The 13,416-nt window shown below is 39.5% G+C and overlaps 1 long non-coding RNA gene across 1 annotated transcript in view; it reads left to right on the plus strand.

Moving 5' to 3' along the window:
• Window positions 1-13,175, plus strand: part of LOC109302841 — a 22,822-nt gene extending 9,647 nt beyond the window's left edge. Inside the window, exons 2-3 of the long non-coding RNA XR_002098946.1 lie at window positions 7,382-7,391; window positions 13,165-13,175. This is a non-coding gene — a long non-coding RNA (uncharacterized LOC109302841). The remainder of the gene's footprint in view (window positions 1-7,381; window positions 7,392-13,164) is intronic.
• The last annotated feature ends 241 nt before the right edge of the window (window positions 13,176-13,416 follow it).

Genomic DNA, 13,416 nt, shown 5'->3' on the forward strand with positions numbered 1-13,416 from the left:
CAAGCTGGCAGAGGGTAAATTTAGATTAGACATCATGAGGCACTACTTCACGATCAGGGTGGCTAGGATCTGGAACCAACTTCCAGGCGAAGTGGTGTTGGCTCCTACCTTGGGGGTCTTTAAGACAAGGCTAGACAAACACCTTGCTGGGGCCGTTTGACCCCAGCATTCTTTCCTGCCATGGCAGGGGTCGGACTTGATGACCTGCTCAGGTCCCTTCCCACCCTACAATCTATGAAACTATTCGTCTTTTGTGTACAGTATGAATCGCCATGTGTTGTCTGATAAGGATACAAACTCTTTGATACACTCTTGCAGCAGCCACTGATATGGTCTGAACCTTTTTGCTGGAGACAATTGTTACCTTGAAACCTCAATTCAAAATATATCTGGCATACAGATTTAAGCAAATATTTTTAAGTGAGGGGGGAGTCTTTAAGGTTACTGGTGTATGAAACAAATGAAGATTAATACATGCCGACTTCTAAATATCACTGAAGCTTTGTAAAATATTCAAGGTATTACTAATCTAAAGTGTTCAAGGGTGTCTCATACTATGGTCTCAGCAGTGGTAAAAACAACTCCTAAATCTGCTGGATTCCCTCTGGGTTGTCTCCTAAATACCTTCTACCTAGGGTAATTAGCAGGGATCCTGGTTTTCTCTCCCCGCACCCATATTAGGTTTAAAGAAAAGTAACGCCAAATATATATCAGTGGTGTTTTATTTTAATGATGGAAAAATGTGAGTTTGGGGTTACTTTTTAAACTGAAAATTGGGGATTTTTTTTAAAATAGCAGAAAACCAGGATCCCCTGGTAACTGGGTCCTCTGGTCAGTGATTCTGAACAGAATATTCTGAGTGCTCAGTTAGAATCATGAGTCTCATTGTTCTCTCTTCATTGTACAGGCTAGCAATGAGACTGACTCAAAATAATTAGATGAAGTTTGCTTGTATTATTGAGACCAATGCATTTAATTTGTGTAAGTAAACTTCTATTCAAAATGGTAATTGTCAGAACTGGCTAGAAAATGTTTCTGCCTATGGTTCTCTCCTGTGGTGGCAAAGTTAAAATGGAGAAAAAAAAAACTTTCTCCTTGGCAACCAGAAAGTTTTGGGTTTCCATTTTTCCAGTTAAAAAATCAATTTTGCTGTGAAAACAGACAATTTCTCTTTTTAAAAAAATGTTGAAAAGCTAGATTTCCTTAGATGAAAATATTAATCTATTATAGAATTCCTTATTATAGTAAAATGGAGCACATCAGAAAGTTTCTTTTAATTTCACTGGGAAGGTAGGAAGCTCAGAAATGTCCATTTATGCTGTATCAGTATTTCTCGCCCTTTTTAGACTTGAGGTGCCTCTTCTTAGACTTGAAGCATGCTTTAGAAAATTCTAGCTCCTAGTTTTTACTTGTTCTTTGACTACAGAAAAATAATAAAGCAATTATTCTGTTGCAACAAAATCAGAAAGACCACAAAAGGTCAGAATGTTTTTAACATTATGGATTCGTATTTGAAAACTTTTGGTTTTATCCTGTGCATCGCGTTTGCACACCTAACAGTGCTAACCTTGTGAGGCACCCCATGGAGCCCTTGAAAGGATTTTAAGGCGCTCCATGGTGCTGCTGCAGCCTAGCTGAGATTCACGGTGCTACACTTGTGGAAGCAGAGCTTTTACTCATGAGCTTTTACTCATTTGGGATCCCAAAACCAGTAAAACAATTAGTTATGAAAGGTACTAACAGCTCTTCCTGCTGCTGTCATGATACCACAGGTATTTGAAGCAACAATATAGGAGCAGGGGATGAAGCAAGTCCTTTAAAGGAACTATGTACTTAACCAGCATGGTAACATTTTGGATTGGAGCCATAGCTTTCAGTGTTGGAAAAAGATGCAGATTTGAAATCTGGCAGGAGAGACAATTTAATGGCATAAATTTTGTTGCCTTTTGATCGAGATGGGAGGTGGGTGAGTAATAGCAGTTGTGTAGATTCCTTGTGGCAATTCATTTGAGTGGGTTCTCATGCTTTGTAGGGGGAGCTGAGTAGAAGAGGGTTACTTTATCATGTGTGGCAAATAGCATCTGGAGGCATTTAGGTTGAAGACTACTCTGCCACGTCTGGGAGAAGGGGAAGGGTGGCAAATGAAATGGGTTGAAAGAAGCAGATTTTGGCCCCTAGCATCACCTTTGCTTATTTAAGTAGTTGTCCTGCTTATTTTGCATGGCACAGTGAGATGTTTCTAAAGGCAGTTGAGCCAAAAATATTTATGGCATAGTATTGCTGCACTGAAGTCATGGTTGGTGGCAAAACTGCTGTATTCTGAGTGTCCTTGGTCAGAAATAGCATTAAATGTAACCTCTGTGCATGTATGTCTCTGGCTTGATCTTTTTTTTTTTTTTTTTTTTTTTTTTTTTTTTTTTTTTTTTTTTTTTTAAATAATTCCTGCAGGGCCCAAATAGTGTATGGTAGGTACCTTTTAAATTTAAACTTGCGGAGAGGGCTGCCAGCTCAGTGCTGGGACTTATGGTCAGGTTGGCTGCTGGTCAGGAAGGTTAATTTGGCAGAAATTTTTTAGATGGAATGATGGGCTCATTGATCTACATATAAGTTAGCTTTGCCACAGAGTTTCTGTCTTCCCTCAGAACAAGTTTGCACATGTGAAACTATACCAGAAGCATCTTTTCATCTGCAAAGTTAAATAGCACAGTGCTTACTTGAAGCTACGTAAAGAGCCAAGAGGAAGTGTGGGGCAGGGAAGTAAGAACAGGAGAAAAACAAGACAAATTTGGCAAAACAGAGTTTTTATCTGGGCAGGGGTGAGCGTGTGTGCACCTCTTTCTAGTCTTAAAATAAGCCTTTGGTATTTCCCTGATTTTTATAATTGGTATAAAGTAAAACCTCTACTGTGTTATGCCTGGAAACGTGATCCTGTGGCCTTCATAATGTCTGGTTAGCCTAGTCACGCAGAGGTCCTGGAACCATGATGATAGTATGTGATCAGTATAACAGAATACCACTGGCTGCTGAAGAGGTTACAGATGTTTCCCCTTCTGCTGCTGATATAAACACTAGCTCTCTTTTACTAGAGTAAAAAATGATCACATTTCAACTTCTCAAATATTTGGGGAGTTTTTTCTTTTGCCTCTTGAGACATGGATGCTCCCCATCTAGGAGCTCAATACAGGCAGTCCTTGGACTTAGGACACAACTGGTTCCTGAAAACCACATCTTAAGTCGAAACGTTGTAACTCGGAACCAATTTTCTCATAAGAAACAAGGTTATAAGTGGGGGATTGGTTTCTGAACCAAGACCCAATACCCTATTTTCACCAAAAATAACCCAGAATGTTATGCTCAATTATAGAAGAGTAACATAGCTACATTAATATAGTTATATTGTAAATAGCAATCATTGATTTGGAAGGACTTCTTTGAGGTGACTTTGGACTTTTTGAAAGGCTCTCGGTTGGACTTTCTGAAGGGTTCTTAGCTGGAGTTTTCTCAGAAGTCTTGGCTGCAGGTTCTTCTGGAGTCTTGTCTGCTTTTTTTTTTTTTTTTTTTAAAGGAAATGTCCGAGGATGCTTGGACAGATGTTCTTCAGGGAGAGGAGCGATGCAGCGAACTTGTTTGCTGGTGTGGCATTGCATCAGAACAAGTGTTGTAAGTCAAAACTGGTGTCATAAAGTTGAAACGGTGTCAATTTATAAATGTTGTAAGTGCAAAACGTTGTAATTCGAAACATTGCAAGTTGAGGACTGCCTGGCTATAGTTGGATGTACCTTGTGCATACATTCAGCCTAGTAAGTGTTTAGACTTATCCCTTTGGCTTTGGCATTTCTACTTCATTTCTGCAGAAGGCAGCTCAGGAGTAGCACCTTAGACTGACTGGTTCAGAGAGGCCTATGCTTTTGCAGGTGAGTCTGCTTCATCAGAAGTTATAAATGGACTGACAAAGTAGGCTGTCACCTATGGAAAATTTTACCTTTCTGAATCAGTTAATGTCTAATGTACTATCCTGCCCTCTTTGTAATTTCAGACTAATGTGGCTAACTATGCCTCTCTACCACATTTAAAATATGATTATTTGGACACAAGTCCAGATATTTAAGCATTTTTTTCCTTTGAGATGAGCTGATGGAAAGCATTATGTAAGGATGATTTTTATCGTGTGGCAGTTAGTACAAAAAAGTAATTGAGGCCCCTTGAGTCCTTGGGTATGTCTCTACTGCTGGCTGCTATTTATTATAAAGAGACTTGAGCAAGCTCAAATATTGGAATCAGTCTAGCTTTGGTAGCCCTGAGTTCTGTATGGGATAATTCAGACCGTGTACAGCAGCGGTCACCAACTAGGTAGATCCCGGAGCCTTTTGGAGTTGAACCAAGGCTGGGGTGGGGGACTGAGTGCTTGCATGGATGCATGCACACACCCCAGCCCAGCAGTCAGTCTGTGGGGAAGGGGATGGCTAGATCGAGGCCTCCACGGTGAGGGACAGTGCTACAGAGGCAGAAGCAGGGGTAAGTTGAGTGGGGCCCTGGCTGGGTGGGACTTAACCTGCTGGGGAGGCGCGCCCCCAAATAATTTTTTCTCCCTCTGCCTCGATCTGCTCCCTCCCCTTCCCTCCCCACAGACTTGCCTGCTGGGTGGGTGGGGGGCACATGGTAGATCTCGGAGTGCTTTTAAATGCCAAAGGTAATCTATTTAGAAAGGTTGGAGACCACTGATATACAGGTATACTGCACTATACAGAGCAGCATAAATGTACCCTTTGAGACATTTTGCTTTTGAGAGTTAACTTCAACTATATAGGAAAATACCATTGCTCTTCTTTCTATCCAAAGTCTGGCTTAATGGATTTTTTTCTTTTACTTTGGTTGGATTCTCAAAATCTGTAACTGTTAACATTAGGATAAAAGGTAATTGATACAATAGATGCATTTTTATTAACCCTGAGCAATAATACAGAGCTTCCTCCACTTTTTGCAAAAGTGTGATAGTCTTCTTCTTTAAGACTGGATATTTTTAATCATGAAACAGAATATCTTTGCCATTTGGTGATTGAATCCTTTCTTATTCTGAAGTGTATTTCTAAGTCACTTTCGTTGCCCCTTTCTTTTCTATAGCATGTGGTAGGTGTGATGCAAAGGAAATAAGAATTCTGAGTAAATGTCACTCGGATCAAATTACCTTCTCCTTGTTTTAAAATGGTATGAAATCATGATGTGAAAGAGAAAAAGGGAATGCAAGTGAAAAGGTGAGCAAGCAGAACTTTTGTTATGAGACAGCCAGCCATCATCATGACCTTATAGCATTTGAATATAGAATTATAGGGTGTTTCCCTAAACATAAGCCTAATAATCAGATATCATTTACTACTGCAAACTATCAATGTGAAACACTTGCAATCTCAGTTGATCTGTTACTATTTTGAAATTCATTTATGCCCATAAGCATTGGGGCTTTTGTGAATTAGTTTAATGAATCATCACTGTTTTAGTATAGGTATTATGGGCTTAGTGCCATTCAGTCTTCTGCCAGGAAAATCTGGTTTTAATCTTGGATTCTTCCACTGTGAATTACCACCCACTCCGAGCATTGTTTTGGGAAGTTGTTATTAGAAAGTATGAGTCTTAAGTGAGAACTAATTTTTTGATAATTTCCTGGATATTGTTTGCCAGGACACTTTCTACCTTACAGTGCATTTGGCTAGAAGCCATAGCAACAATTCTCAATGATCATTTAAACATAATACTTTGTGGTAGTTCATTTTGCATTATATGGATTTGACACATTCTGTGGAATATTTATACTGTGCCACTGCTGTATATTAAATTTTTTGGCTTCAATGGCTTGTCGTCACTGCAGCAGGCTTATGTTGGTTAATGTCACAATGACCATCAGTAATTTTTAAGGAAAGTTCTTTTATTAGCCATGGAAAACTCGAGTAACTTTGTTTTAATTTAACTAAGTTTTAAATTCAAAAGCTGCCAGTTTGAACTTGCGAAAATATCTGAAATGGTTGCTAGTTTAGTCAAATGGCTCTCCGGTTGTCATAAAAGCTTTTTAATGCTTATTGCTTTCCAAAAACCAATTGTTTCTATTCTGTCTAGAGTCAAGTAGTGTCTGCTGATAACGCTGCTTATGCAGGCACTGCTTGGTGTGGTCTTTCAGTATTTATAAATTTGGAAACTGCTATAAAGAATAGAAAACACTAGTTATTAATTTTCTTTCTGATTTATTCCACTATTGTAATCCAGTTACTCAATCATAGTTAGGATGGCAATACTGCATGGTTATGGTTTTCAAACTTTTTGTTTTTACTCTTGATGTTGTTTAAACACCACATTGTGTTGACACTGGTTTCTTTTAAAAAATGAGTGACTAATTCCTATTTACGCTAAGTAGCTTTCCCTAGATATCTGCAGATTTAATTTTATACTAGACATATTTTAACCCAAAACAATTGGCTTTTTTCCATCCTGCCAGTCAAGCGTAATTGGAAGAGACTGTGGTTCTGCTGAACAGCCTAAGAATTAGCAATATGTGTATATTACAACTGGCCTTAACATGCAAGTATTTTAGCACTGACTCCAGGAATGTCTAATTCCTTTTGCTATTAGGTGGAAAAAACAGTTAATTGATTTCACTTCAGTCTGCAGGAAATATACTATGTGGGAATCTGATGACCTGTTCTCTTATTAAAGTAGTGTTTGGAGGTAATAAAAGTTCTATTTTCCTGAGATTTTCCATGTTACAACATTGTTTCCTTTTAAACATTATTTGTCATCTTTGTGTGAATTGACTATTGGCTGTGGCTTGGACGTGAAAACTGATTATGTCATTTAAAAAAAAATGGTTTGGGTTAACTGCTTCTGGGTTGGTTTGTGTTTGTTTTTGTACTGGTGGTTCTTTAAACCTTATGGTTAGCTAATTACTTATTAAAATACTTAAGATTCCCATTCCTGTTGATGTGTGACTTCTGACATGTATGAGACCAGATTTGCAAAGATATCTGGTTGCCTGGCACTAACAGAAATTAAGTAGAGCTAGATGTCTAAATACTTTTAATTAGTGAAATTACTGTTGAATTCACCCTCATTTAGTGGAGAAAAAACAGACACTTAAGGCAGCACAGTTGCTTCCATTGTTTTATTTGATACTTTGCTTAAGTGGTGCTTGTTTTGTGCATGCGTCTTGTAGTAGCAGTAGGACATGTTTAAACATCTGTCTGTTCATGTGTGCTCATTAGAGTTAAGGAATCACTGACTTGAGGTGAAAGGGGACAGTGGGCTTCCCTCCCGTGATGTTTCTGACTGTCTGCGTACTTAGCTTTTGCTTCAGTTGATGTTTGATTCATGTAGAAAAGGATGTGTTCTCAACCAGAACTAGAAATGTTTGTTACTGAAATGAAACTGTTCAGGCTACAGAATCTGAATTGGCCCTGGTGAGTACATAAATTACCCTGGAAAATGCAGCATTTGAGGCCACAGACAAGTGTGTTTCTGTAGCACATGCAGCAGCACATTGTAGTGCTGAAGATAGATAGCACTGTGAGGGGTGTCCACACATTCAGAACCTTCCAGCTGGAGTACTACAAAGTTGCTGAAAACTGTGTTCTCTAGCCAGAAGGTAACAACAGGTTACTCCTGTTTTCCCCACCTCCTGACCCATGGAAACCTTACATTTTATACAACTAGTGAAATATCAACAAACCTGCTCTTTAGGCTTCAGAATCATGATTGCTTATTCTTGCTTTCTCACGCATTTGAGTGACTATCAAATATCAGCTCTTTACTCTTAAATAGCCAAGACCATATTTTCAGGTGGCATAAAGCACCAGTTTCACATGTTTCTTAATTTAGCTATTGAATTTGTGATACAATTCAGGTTCAAATTAAAAGAAGTGAACAGCTGGAATGGCCAACATTTCCTGACTAGTGGGATTTGAAACAAATTAATTGCCTAGCCTTCTAATATCTTGTAGCATTTGTTTCCTGGGGGATTATGATGCATCAGGTTTTAAATTAGATACTGGTCCCCAATTTAGCTGCCCTCCTCTTCTAGCTGCGGTCCAGAACTGAATAAAACACCCCTTGAACTTCAGGTTAGGGTGTTTTCAATCTATCTTTGATAGATTGTTCAAAGTGAAAAATGGAAGTCCCAGGAGCTGTTTTGAATTCAGAACTAAAAATCTTGGAATACTTAATGTATATTTTCATGACAGTGAATAGCTTGCAACATAAACAATTCAGTGCCAGATCTTAACTTTTGTATGATTGGTATGGCTTTTCTTCCCTAGAAATTTATCTCAACTGGGGAGCTTCGTGACCTTTTCAGGCATCAAAGTTCCTGGAGCCTGCAGTTATTGGGCTATTAAGTTCTTGTAACTTCTCATACAGCTTAGCCTGATGATCATTGTTTGTCACTCAAACTTTTGTTTGACTCCATATATTATTAGGGGAATGTGTTATAGGTACAAAGAGGAGTCCGGTGTTACATGCCACTGCGTTCTTTTAATGAAAGATGCCCATTGTTAAACATAGGTATCTTTTGATAAGAAAAATATGAAATAATAGATCTAACTTATTTTTCTGCTTGCTCTTAAGGAGCAAATTTTGTGATTTGTGATTATGATTCATATGACCTTTCCTACCAAGAAGGTAGAAAGAAATGTGAATAGTTTAAAATCTATATGGAAGTTAATGCTAATATATTGGGAATCAATATTAATACATTCAGATTTTCCTAATTCCTCCTGGTTAGTTATAGGTTCTGAGTTTTGGCAGTGGAATGCAAAAAGTAGTTTAAATTAAATGCTAATAGTTAGTCAGATGAAATGGGCTTAGATGGGCTTTACTTTGTTTCAGTGCCTTGGAGCTAATCATTTACAAATTGCTTTGCTAAGGGGCATGGATTAATGGCATTCCAGCATCTTAAAATAACCCTCACTATGTCATAATAGAAAAATGTACATTTTGAAGTGAAGGTGCTATAAATGTTAACAAATGTATTATTTATGAAAAATGTGACCAAGACATAAAGGGAAATTAAGAGTATAGGTTAAATTATGTCTCATTTGAGGTCAAATGGTTATATTGTTAATTATTTTCTATTAGCTGTGGTTCCTTGATATGGTTAGTGACAAATTTGTCCCAGTTCATTTTGTTTTATTTGTTTTATTTCACCTGAACCGTAAGTTTTGGGTTTTGTTTGTTGTTGTTGTTGTTGTTTTTACCGGAAGTAAAATATATTAGCAGCGAGGAAAAATGTTAGTATCACAAGTTTAATCATAACATCTTTTATGAGCCTACAAAATGCTTATTAATTAATCCTGTGTCACTTTTTTCACAGTTTTCAGAGTTGATTAAAATAACCTTTCTCTATTTGTAATGCATTTTAGCTTTATGAAATCTAAGATTTAGGGAATGTAGTTCTAAACTCTTCCCAAGCATATTCTTTAAGACAGGCTTTCTTTTTTTAAAGGTTCTACCTCAGAAGTCCTGTTAAAGGTAAGTTTCACTATAAATGTATTGTACATTTTATTTATGATGGCTAGCTTGGTTGTGGAAACTTTATTGTAGACTTCTTGCATGCATCAATACAATGGGTTAGCAAACTTTAACCATTAGTCTGCAGTTTCCCTGTATGAATAAGTTCTTGAATTGTTCAGAGTAAACTAATTTTTAGTTTAATTGTTTTATTGACCTGGAGCCTGTCTTTGGACACTTGATTTTTTGGCATGCTTTTATATGACACATGCTCTGAATTGCTAAGACCTTTTCAGGGATTGACAGTGGCTTCTTCACTAATCAATGCAGCCTAATTCTGCATCACACCACATCTATTGTTATTGTTCTATGACTTGGATCACAATTCTTGGATTAGAAATTTTAACCAAGATGGTCATTATAGTGTCCCTTGGCTTTGCATTCATTTAATTCCAGTCTTCAAATCTATTTCAGTCCTTGCTGACTTGTGTGTTAGATTGAGATAGATATTTAAATTGCTGTACCATATTTGACAGTACAAAACACTACTATTAGCCTAGAAGAGTAGTTGTAATAAATTGGATGTTCATTTCTCTATGTGCGCTATGCTGTGGTCATTCCTGAATAGATTTTAGGACACCATTTAGGCCCACAAATGTCAGTTACCCTTCCAGATCTATTTTATAGTATGAAGATTAAAATCCATCAAAATTAGATATGAAGCTAGATAATCAGACCAAGGCTTTGTCTATCCTAGTGATTCTTGACCAAGGTATCTTGAAATCCTTTTCAGGGTGCCACACAATGTTAGCACTTGTAGTTGTGCAAACATGATTAAAAAATAAACCCAGAATTTCAAATAAGAAGTCATGGTGTTAAAAACACTCTACCCTGTTGTGGTCTTTCTGAATTCTTTGTAACAGAAGAATTGCTCTATTTTTCTGAAGTAAAAAAAGGAGTGAAAGCTAAGAGCTGACATTTTCTGAATGATGCCTTGACTCTAATGACTCCAGTGATTGAGAACCACGGGTCTAGTGTAAGGTGAAAGGCAAGTTGCTAAAACATACTTGCATATTTGAAAAGCCTAGTGTAGACTAACGCACACTAATTTGGTCAATTTCAGGCTCTTGCCCTTTTTGGAACTTAATTCCAAGATCAGAAAGTAAACCTCTGAAAGAAGACACTTTGCTGAATTGTGAGCTATTTACTGAATTTCAGATTGCTAATTTGAAATACTTTTGGGGTGAGCAAGAATTTTCAGCTTTACCAACCTGTTGTGTTGAAGTATACACTGACTTGCTTATGTTATGCTTTTCAAGTGGGTGTTTTTGAGCCAGTAGGACTTTGTTTTTGATGTGATAAGGTGACTGGGTAGAGAACAGTGGACAATAATATACCTTGACTTTAGCAAGGCTTTTAACACTTTCTTCCATGACATTCTCATTAACAAGCTATGGAAATACAGACTAGGCAAAGGGTAATGTGGATACACAACTGGTTGGATCATCGTGCTCAAGGAATAACCCTCAGTGTCTAGTTGGGTGGAGGAATGAACTGGGGTTTCCCAAGGAGCTGTCCTGGGTCTGGTTTTGTTCAATATCTTCATTAATGACCTGGACAATGGGGTAAGTGTACATTTAACAAATTTGTGGATGACACCAAGTTGGGTGGAGTTTCAGACACTGAAGGATAGGGCTAGAATCCAGAATGACCTAGGTAAACCAGAGAAGTGGTCTGCAATCAACCAGATGAAGTTCAAACATGACGAGTGCAAAGTCCTGTACATGGGATGGTATAATTGCATGCACAAATACAGATGGGAAAAGTATTGGCTAGGCTGCAGTATGTCAGAAGACCTGGGGTAATGATAGACTGAATGTGAGTCGAGAATGTTCTCTTAATGCAAAAGAGCCAACAGCATACTGGTTGCACAAACGGAAGTGTTAATGGCAATTAAGGGAAATGATTCTTTCGCTTTATTCAGCACTGGTGAGGCCCAACCTAGAGTACTATGTCTAGATTGGGTCTCACACTGAAGAAGAATGCAGATGGATTGGAAAGAGTCCATCAGAGTGACAAAATTTTAATAAGAGGCCCAGGAAGCAAGACTTATGAGAGAGACTGAAAGAAATAGAGTAATTTAGTCTGGAGAAGAGAAGACTAAAGGGGCGGGGGAGTTGATAATGGTCATCAAATAGCTGAAGGGAAATTATAGAGACAATGGAGGTGGGCTTTTTTTTTTTTTGCCTGTAGGGATCAGGGCTAGGAGCAATCATTTCAAGATGCAGCATAAGAAATTTAGGGTGGGGACTAGAAAGAACTTTCTGACTATATGAGCATGGCCAAGCTTTGGAACAGGCTACCTGCAGAAGTTGTAGAATCTCCATCCCCAGAAATTTTCAAGAGCAGGTTAGACAGACGCTTGCCTGTTATGGTTTAGTCAAGAATGATTCTGCCTTGAGCAGGGGGCTGGACCAGATAACCTTCCAGGCCTGCTTCTGTGATCCTATGCAATACCTGTAAAGCCTTATGTAGACAATTTCTTGAAGAACTAGCTCTTAATTCTAGCTTTTGAGCTTTGTGTTATGGGTTTGTCTAAGATCTTATGCCAGGCTACTCATGAGGGTTCTCATAATTCAGCCTCCACAAAGTCTCAGTCTAATTTTTTTTTATTTCTATATAATGGAAACGTCAAATAAGTCTGTCCTGTTTGAAGTACCTTAACGTAATAACACCATAATATCTTGCATACAACATACCCCCGAATAAGATGCATACCTTGTCTGACGGTATGAATTAAAAAAAGATTTTTTTTTTCTTCAAATACAGGTAAGTAGAAATGTAACAGGGGCCCCAAATCCCCATTATTATTCCAGGGTGGAGGCTGCAGAGGAGCAGGCTGCAGAGCTGTAAGCCTACTAATTAGGTGCAGGCTGTAGAGCCAGACCAGAAGGAGTGGAGCAGAGCAGGAAGGAGGAACTGCTGTGCTTCATTAGCAAAGAAGAGCCTAGTGACCAGAAGGGGTGGAGTCAGACAGGGGATGTAAACAGAGCTTTGAAGCTGAAGCACCTGAAAGCTCTCACTGGTATTCTGAGGGCAGCCTCCTAAATTCATAATAATTACCAACAAAAGCCATAGCATGGAAGAGCGAGGGAGGTGGCCAAGGGAGAGGCCAGAGCGCCTAAAACAAGGGTGGGAAAAATATGGCCTGTAAGCTGCATCCAGTCCACCAGGCCATTCAGTCCAGCTCACAGGGCCCCTAAAAAATTTAGTAAATTTAATATTTATCTGCCCCTGGCTGCCTGTCAAAGATGACAAGAGCCAGGGGCAGTAGGACCCAGGGGGAGCTGGCAGCAGAACTAAACAGCTGCCGCAGCAAGTCTGGCCCAGCTCTGCCCCCCTCCAATCTCCCCCACCCTGAGCCCCAGCTGGAAGCCTCTGCATAGCAGGGGCTTCTGGAGGCTTCTGGCCTGGGGCTGTTCCTGCCTCCCTGCACCGAGGGAAATGCAGATAAGAAGGCAGGGGAGGGCTGCAGGTGATTGTCCCAGTCCTCAGAGCTGGCTGGGCTGGATCCTGAGGTCTCAGCGCTGCAGCCCGGAACTGCATGGTGCCAGTGGGTGGGAGAGCAGGGAAATGGCTGCAGCAGGCAGGGGAAAGGGGCAGTGATAGCTGAGTGAGCACGGGGCCCATGCCAGTGTCCTGGAGCCAGCACTAGCAAGGCCCTGAGTGGAACGGCAGGAGCATGGGGCTGGGTTGCCAGGGGCTCTGTGGAGCCAGGCCAGCTTCCTCCTCTCTCTGAGCAGTGTAGCCTGGACTCTGCAATCCTGCTGCTCCATTCTGTGCTCCTCCAGTGCTGGCCTTGGTGCACTGGCACAAGCCCTGCACTCGTACCGGGCTGTTGCTGCACTTTGCGTGCCTGCTCACTCCCCC

Source organism: Gavialis gangeticus, unplaced genomic scaffold, assembly GCF_001723915.1.
Source record: "Gavialis gangeticus isolate Ggan-Ray unplaced genomic scaffold, GavGan_comp1, whole genome shotgun sequence".
NCBI lineage: Eukaryota > Metazoa > Chordata > Crocodylia > Gavialidae > Gavialis > Gavialis gangeticus.